The sequence below is a fragment of the Sinocyclocheilus rhinocerous genome, unplaced genomic scaffold (assembly GCF_001515625.1).
Source record: "Sinocyclocheilus rhinocerous isolate Xijiao unplaced genomic scaffold, SAMN03320098_v1.1 scaffold1266, whole genome shotgun sequence".
Lineage (NCBI taxonomy): Eukaryota > Metazoa > Chordata > Actinopteri > Cypriniformes > Cyprinidae > Sinocyclocheilus > Sinocyclocheilus rhinocerous.
Genome location: NW_015660496.1, coordinates 752,451 through 761,205, shown reverse-complemented (window position 1 = coordinate 761,205; position 8,755 = coordinate 752,451). Strand labels below are relative to the sequence as shown.

Here is an 8,755-nt window from a genome sequence, read left to right as displayed (position 1 = left end):
TACATATCACTGCAGTTTCCAAAATAAATGAACACTAGAGGCAGTAAAACTCCGACACCTTTTAAATTTTATTCCTTTTCACACAAATTTACAGAGTTTCGATTAATAAAGCGTAATTTTCACACAATTACTTGTTATGTTATGACTTCAAAACAATTTTAATATGCTGGGAGATTTGAAAACTGATGCTTTTGAATGTTAGCATCACACATATCCAGCTTCATATCTATGGGTTTTCATAGATGGTAGGTTTGTTCGGTAGCTCACCGAGTATGGAGACGTACTTGAGAGGTGAGGAACTCTGGTTCAAATCCCGTGTAACTACGGTTTAACAAAACAGTTGAAATCTGCATATAAGGAATCTCAAATGGCACGGTTGCATCAGCCAATGCGTTTTTATATCAGTTTTGCAGTTGTTAACACTATAGAGTAGGTTTAGGGTTGGGTTTGGTGTAGGGCATATTTCCAACACGATAGAGCATTAAAGGGTTAGTTCACCCAAAAATGAAAATTAGGTAGCTGATTCAGAAGCGCCTGATTGTCATAGCAAAGTCCGCATTACCTCCTCTCCTAGGTTCACGAAACGGTCGTCCATAAAATGCATTGCTGTTCTGTTGTAAGTAATCTTAAAGATTCCTAAATGCATCTACTTTCGGAAGGCTAAATAAAGTGCTTTTGCTTTCGCCTAGAAACACACAGCGTCTCCTTGACATGGCTGCTTCAACACTAACTGCGGTTACTGACACCATGCCTTCTTTCTTTGCGTGCACATTTGCGGCGGGATTATGCAAATATTTCCACATAGTGGGGTAGATATGTGGGGGCGTGTTAGAATGAGCCGTTTTAGGGGGGCGTGGCAGAGTCTTAACTTTGATAAAGAATATCTCTTTGGTTTTGAGACTTTAGTCTTTGCAACTTCAGGGATCTTATCTATGCACAATCAGCTTGTAACACTCCAAAGAGAAAGGAAAACTTGAAATCGCATCATATGACCCCTTTACCTTTTAGCGACAGTCTCCGGATATTTTAATTCTCAACCGCCGCAATATGTACCTGAAGCAACGTAATAAAAACATGCCAGGGTTCACGTATTGAACCCGTGTTTTAGCGCCACTCATTGGACATTTCTCTTTGAAACTGCAACGAAACATGCAGTAAGTTACGTAAAAACGGTGTTGCAGAAAAGTACCCAGAGGTACGTATTTTTATGAGACCAGGTTGAAATAAAATCTGTCCACATGCTTGATAGTCCCTCAATAAAATAAAATAAAAAATGTCACATTTCATAATTTCATCATTTTGTTTAATAAATGCATTATATTCTGCTGCATTTAAATGAGAAACATAAAAGTAAGCATGAGGACACCAGTGCACTTGAATCATTTTAAAATATGTGGTATATTATCCATGTATAGTCATCCATAAAAGAATACAGGATACAACAGTGAAAGAAGGGTGAGTTACATCATTGTCTTCAAAGGCAAAGGTTAAAAAAAGCAGTATGATGATATAGTGCTAGATCAAAGAGTGGTCTTGACATCAGAAAAAAAGTATTTCCAAACTGCTTTGACAAAATCTACTTGGCCTGTCACACTCCAGGCTATCCAGAGTAAATGAAGAATATTAACAGTGAAGCCTAAACCAGCATGCCATACTAATGCATTCCTGTGTTTTCATTCATAATCCAATGCATTTTCAGAACAGCAGGCTTCAGATTGCCAACATTTTAGTGCGAGATCACATATCACACCAAATCTCATAAAACAACAAACACCAAACTGCAACTGGCACGTTGCGGCCACTGTTCATATCAATTCATCCTCATATACTTCTGTATCACTAAGAAGATCCTCTCAGGTATTATTCAATAGGCATCCTTTCCACATCTCAACATCTTTGTACAGCATTAGTCGTGAGATCACAAATGATGAGTAACCTTTGTCATTGCACCGCCTTGTAAAGTAAAGCGTTAAAAGAATGAAAGGAAGAAAAGAAAATCACCCCCTGCTCTAAAAGTTAGCATATAAAAGGGTGTATGATTTTCTGCTTTGCTAATTGCTCTTCATAAGGGTGAATGGATGTATTCCACGTACCCACGCAGTGATTAGTACAACCACGTTCAGCATGAAGGCTGCTTTGTATAAATGAAGCTATAATTCTCCACTGTGTCAAATACTCTATTAATAATTCTTTGAGGGGAATTTTTAAAAACGAACGCATCCAATGTATTCTCCTGTTGCCACATTTCATCCACCATATTTCAGAGTGGTAATTGTAGACTCTCTTCATGAATCTTTGTAAAAACACTTAAAGATGCAGGCCATCATATAAGCTGGTTATCAGATCAAACGAAGCACTTCAATCAATCACCAGGAAAGACCCCTATAAAGTGCAGGGTTCTCTTATAGCACCATGCTACCAGTCAGACAATTGTATTTATGTGTTCCAAGGTCACTAACAGATGGCATGAGATTCCTGCACTGGAGACAGTTGGCACGAACAACTTGGCCCTGTCCAAGTGCCGGTATAATCATCATTATTCTGCGCCTGAGTAGAAACCACCACAATGAGACCATACTGTCGAGGAGGCTGCCAGCAGAATCAGAAGGACTTTCTTCAGGCATCAACATGACTGAATTTACCTAGGTGTGGAGATTAATTTACCTTTTTTTCAGCAAAGCCAAATGATGTGCAAAAGCGCTGTTTGTCTGATCGTAACTTTGCTTTTGCCTTTCAAAAGACTGGCTTTAATGAAAGCTGAAATGAAATGCTCCCTCACAGAATATGGACTGATCAGAAGAGCTCTGAAAATCTGTTATAGCTGAGGTATTTATTTATTTAATTGAAAATTAAACTCAGCACAGAGATCTCTCTGCCTTGTTTGGATATGGCTGGTGGTGAAAAAAAAGGTCTATTTGAGAAGCTTCACCAGTCACCATAACAAATGCCTTTATTTGTTGAAAATGACTGAGTCTCTTCCTCTATCGACTCGCAGTGATGTGGGACTGGAGCAGCGCAGCACCCAACACAATGCAAGAGCAAGATACCGGGGCTTCATTTTTTCTCCCTGTACACAACTCCAAGGTGGTAATGTGACACCAAAGGTAACAGAAGCCACTGACTAGAAAGATGTTAATCCTGACAAAGTGCCACAGCATTAGCCAGAGCCTTTGCTAGATTGAATTCTGCATCCCTCGGGAGCATGAGCAACACAGACGGTGGCGCTCAATCTTTTTGAGTGGCCCTCCGAGACAAAACTGTGGTAAGCAAACTGGGCCAGGACTAAAAAGAACAACAGCACCCTCTATTGAATGCATGTGAGCGTACATGGTGGTCTTCAAATATTAGTATTGTTGTTATTATTATTATTATTATTAAAAATACTAATACTAACGCATTTATCTCTATGTTGCCCCATTTCAATTATCTATTTTAAGGAAAATTTGACTTCTTCTTTATATATATATATATATATGTATATATATATATATATAGTTTCCATATCACTTGTTAGGCCTATATATGAGCTATAATTGCCACAAAGTAGCAGGCATCTCTTTACCAATTGCATTGCACTAAATCTGACAACATATTTAAAAAAAATAAATAAATACATTTCAATGTCAAAATAGGCTAATTCTAGACAATGTAACTATGACCAAAATATGATTTTCAAAAAACAAACAAATAAATAAATAAATAAATAAAAACCCCTACTTTACAAATGTAAAATCCACGCTTCACGGCCTTTCCTTAACAGTCCGATCGAAACACACTAATTCGCTTCACTAAATCACTCACTGTCTTGACTACTTCTACGCGTCCTACCGAGGAAATACAGAGCTGATATTGTTCATAAAAGATTTGTGTAATGATTCATGGTGTGATTCTCACAGTGGGGGGTATATGACTGTTTTTATGCCCGATGTTGTGCTCTCTCACCACCCGCACGACTCCTTCATTCCCCATCGTGAAAGCTGAGGCGTTTGTGGATTCACTCCAGCGACAGGCGGCTCGCATTCCCTTCTACAAACCAGAAACTCGTGAACCCCATTACTTCTATCAAAATAATAATAAAAATCGATTGAACTTCTCGTTGAATAAATTAATAAATAAACAACCCGGGGACACCATGCATGTACTATGCACCAGATGGAATCGTTATTATGCATATTAGGCTACAGGCTATTAAAGCGGCAAGGAAAGTTGTGCCCAACACTCTCGATGATGGACAGTCTTATAATAATGCCAAAATCACAAAAATAAATCTGATAATTTGATAGGCTAATAACGTCCTATAACCATTAAAAAATAAAACTACAGGGTATTTCTGCACTACACATATATTATAGCCTATATTTTATTAACTTGACTACGTGATTTTTTTATTTTATTTGTTTTATTTTATTGTTATTTATTTATTTATTTATTTATTTGTTTGTTTGTTTGTTTGTTTGCTCAGGCTCAGTGGAACGCAGTGCATCTCCACCACGTCGTGCTCACGATCTGAAGAGCAGCTCAAAACTAAAAGTTGAGCTACTCGCTGAGCCATGAGCAAGAGCTCCATGGTCCAGCAAATTGTCCACGAAAGCAAATCGCTCCTCTGAATGTCATCTGAGGCGCTCACATTTACTACAGACTAAGTGTGCATGGTTTACAATAGGTGTGCAGTCACTGCAAGAGAGCTGACTGCTGAGGAATGGAGAAAACCTTTGGTGAGAACGGCTGACCTGTCCTCTCCATTCCTCAGAAGACAGCTTTTTGCAGTCCAGCGTTGATATGATGCGCGTTTCAGTCGTAAACAGCAGCATCACTTCCTACCTTTGAACACTTTCGAAGACGACACCGGTTGTCCAGTGATGGTCCAAACAGCGGCTAAACGCTGCCACTTCTTCTCTGACCAACAATCAACATCCAACAAGAGCAGTCTGTGTATTAGCACTCCAGACACAGGGTCCTCCTTGTCAAAGTCCTCTCCCAGAATTGAAACAAAACATAAAAACCCGCTTTATTTATTGATTTTTTTTTTCTTCCTTCTTCAAGTAAGTACCGAAGGCAACTGTTAAATGAAGACTGGTGAAATAAAACTGAGGTATGTCCACGATCAGTCAGGTGCAGCTGCTCTGCGCGCACGTTCGCTGTGCTCCTCCAACAGTCGGAATGGTGATGATGACCGGTGCGATGTAACGCAAGCAGGCTGTGTGTGTCTTACCGCCGGTGACTGTGTCGAGTCGACCCTCCTTCTCTCCCTGCGTTTCCAGATGGAAGCAGTTTCTCATCTGTCCTGTCGTGCGGTCCCATCTGAAGCGAGCGGCCAACGCAACTGTTAAACCGGCCTCTAAAATCCTCCTCCAATCAAAACAGGCGGATGAAAGCTGAGCCCCCACTGGGGAATGAAAAAGCCGCTCGTCTCAATAAAATAAAAGAATATAAAAATTGTAAAAGTGCCACAATTCTCTTTGAAAAAGCAAGCTAATAAAACGAAAAAAGACAGTTTGCGAATCCACAATAACTCTTTTAATTTCGCACTTTTACTCTATGCTGTTTGTTTCGTTGACGTGATGGCATGGATATAGGGAAGACCGGGGACTGCTGTCAACACATTTTGTTTATTTGTTTCGTCTGTAACGCTGTTTATTTATGCATATTTTATTTAATATTTACATATCTATCAGCTACAAATTACTCCTAAATATTTATATTACTATACAGCAAAGTTATGGGTGGATTTATTGTGTTAATCAATTTTACTTTTTACAATATAATCATGTTCTCCATTATTTTAATTCAGAATGTAAATAAATCAATAAAATCAAATATTGTATTTATTTTATTTGTTTTATTGGTATGTTTTTTTAACAAATATGTGAAATGCTTTGGATGTGATCAATTTTAAATAAATAAATAAATAGTTGTGACCTGATTAGTCAATGCAATGTTAAAGCTGTTCTATGATGCACAATATTGTAACAGCTCTGACAGAAACACCTGTTAATATATTTGCACACAATGCCTAATTAATCAATAATAATAATAATAATAATAATAATAATAATAATGGTTTAATAAAAATCTGTTCCCGATTTTTTATAACGATTTTAAGGTACTCAAAGCCATGCTGCATTTTGAATATACAGGTGAGTTACAACTGTGTTACAAGACTCCCCAGTTTCCCCTGTTTCAAAGATGACTATCTTTTCAGAGTAATAACTTTTTTAAGGTTAAATACAGTGTTGCACACATAAAATCACAGTGGAGAACAGCACAACGCTCACAAAAATTCATTTTGCAAATAGGTCATTATGATGTAAGGCCATTACTCTGGTCATCATGTCAGAGCTTAATTGTAGGTTGGGTCTATAATTATGGTATCCATTACTGCCCTGCTAATTGGAATGTCTACTCTTAGCATTGTGCATTGTTGATTGAAATTGGTATTCTACTGAAACTGCAGTTTGACCCACTTCTTTTCCATTTGTGGCTTAAGGTTGAGGCAGGGAAGTGAATGTGGATCATGCTGAAAAATAAAACTGATGTAATATCGCTGTTCAGGATCCCATTTGGAGTCTATCAAGAGAAATGCAAAACACTCAGTTTAGATGGAGAGTTTAATGAGATGAAAATAATTTTCTTCTCTCTCTTCTGTGTTGTTTTTGCAACACCATTATAATAAAGGAAGACAATACTGATTGTTCGGTAACAAATTGATTTCCTTAGGCGTATTTATGACTTCAGGTTCCATGGTCTCAGATTGAGGAAGTGTTGTGGTGTTCATTAAGAGCAGCTCCTGGTCATATTCAGCATGTGCTCTATTCCTGTCATTATGGCAAGAAATCTCAAACATGATCCTCTCTCCATCAGCCATTTGGCTGGGGATATAGTGAACAATCAATTCAGTCAGATTATTAGCCCGTCTAATAATTGAATTGAGCTGTCGCTCGGGTAATGGATTCACTGCTCACACGGTCGCTTCAGCCAAGGCTGGTTTAAAGAAGTGTGTGAGAGAGAGAGAAGTAGCGGAGGAGGGCGGGGGTGTGAATGGAATAGAAAAAAAGCAAAATGAAGCAGAGCGACAACGTTGGCAGTGATACCTCAGGATGGCAGAGCAATCAGATCCATGTCAGTTTTTAATCAGGTTCCATGGAGACACAAATTAGCCGTCACATAAGGAAAACATCTTGCTTTGCCTTTCCATTTCACAATTGTATGTATCAACTTACAATTTTACATCTGAGGAGAGCCTCTCGAGGTTTCCCGGGAGGATTCCATGGCAGCATTTATGCAGTTTGTCTTATTAACTTTCCACAAGAGATTATACGACAGTGGCAGCATTGTTTTGAAGTAACACATTAAAAGACCTGCTAGACTAAAGCCACCATATGATATGCCTAAAAAGCCAAAGATGAACACGTCTTTTTTTGTTTTATCATTCATTCGCACAAACAAATGGCTGCCAATATCAATTGCACGGTCTTGCTGGGGCACAGTTGGGTAAATAAAATCAGACACCCATGCCAATGTACATCCCAGCAGCTGAATCAAGCACGGCTTGGATTCCGACACACTTCAGAACTATTATTACTCTGTCTCTGTTGTTTTGATCACGTATTCGCTGCAGAAACCGAGGAAGCAACCAGACACATGTACTTTTTGATATAATATCCATTTTGTCTAACCCTATTTTAATCCATTACGAGACACTGATATCTGTTGGTGGATCAGAGACCTGGCAGGGGTCTCGGCACAGAGCACAGAGAGGAGCTGATTACTCACTCTATTGCGGCGGGAGTTCAAATGAAAGAAAAACAGAACAACCTCAGTCACAGTAATGGAGTGGTACATCTGACACCTTATCAGTTGGAGGTGCTCATCAGAGAGAGCTCGCTTTATTTTCTTTAAGAGATTTTCCACAGATATGGTTGTGAGTGGGGTGCCGCCTTTCTACTTGAGGTGATTCTGGAAACATGGGGTCCTTGCTCTTCATCAGGTCGTGTCACATCAGACGAGGCACGGGAAGACTGTGAACAAGCAAACAAACAGGCGTGTTTTTCTGTCTCTTCCTCTTAATCTTGCTTTGTAAAGTCTGAAGTTTTTCACACCTTTATACTCACTCTTTTCTCACTTGTGGTTTACGACTTGTGCGTGTGATTTTGTTCCAGAAAATCAGAAAAGACCCCGTAAGAAGAGTTACACAAAAATATGCCAGGAGCTTCATCTTCGTAATGAACCTTGTCATTCTAAATGGAAAATATACAAGCAGGAGGAAGCCCTATGAATAATTTAATGAGGAAATCACGAGGAAGGCCTTTCACATTACTGCAAATGATTACTTTTTTTCTGCTGATACGAGTCTTTATGATGAAACTGGCTAATTGTTGGTGCAGCTGGATGACAGTTTCACTCTCAGGCATATATGCTAATATGCAAAGATTTCAGTGGTGTCATTTAAGCGACAGAGAATTATTTGAAAGAATACAAAGAACTTCTATAGAAACCTTTGTCTCCCGGATGACAGCGTGCTCCGACACTTGCTTCCTAAATAGACAATTAAAGCTTGAGAGTTTCTTTTATACAGGCTGTACACTGAAATCATTGAAAGTGTATGTAACATCCTTCAGCAAGACTTCAGAAAGAAACAATTCACAACATAAACTGTTAGTCATAGTCTTACTTTGAGGGAGGGAAATAGATTAAAGGGATAGTTCAGCTGAAACTGAACATTCTGTTATCATTTACTTACCCTCATATCATTCCA

General features: G+C 38.7%; 1 protein-coding gene across 1 annotated transcript in view; it reads right to left on the bottom strand.

Moving 5' to 3' along the window:
• Positions 1-5,298, bottom strand: part of LOC107725025 (cadherin-11-like) — a 51,474-nt gene extending 46,176 nt beyond the window's left edge. The window contains exon 1 of the mRNA XM_016534157.1: positions 4,822-5,298. The gene's annotated coding sequence lies outside the window, so the exon portion shown is untranslated. The remainder of the gene's footprint in view (positions 1-4,821) is intronic.
• Between the last annotated feature and the right edge of the window lie 3,457 nt (positions 5,299-8,755).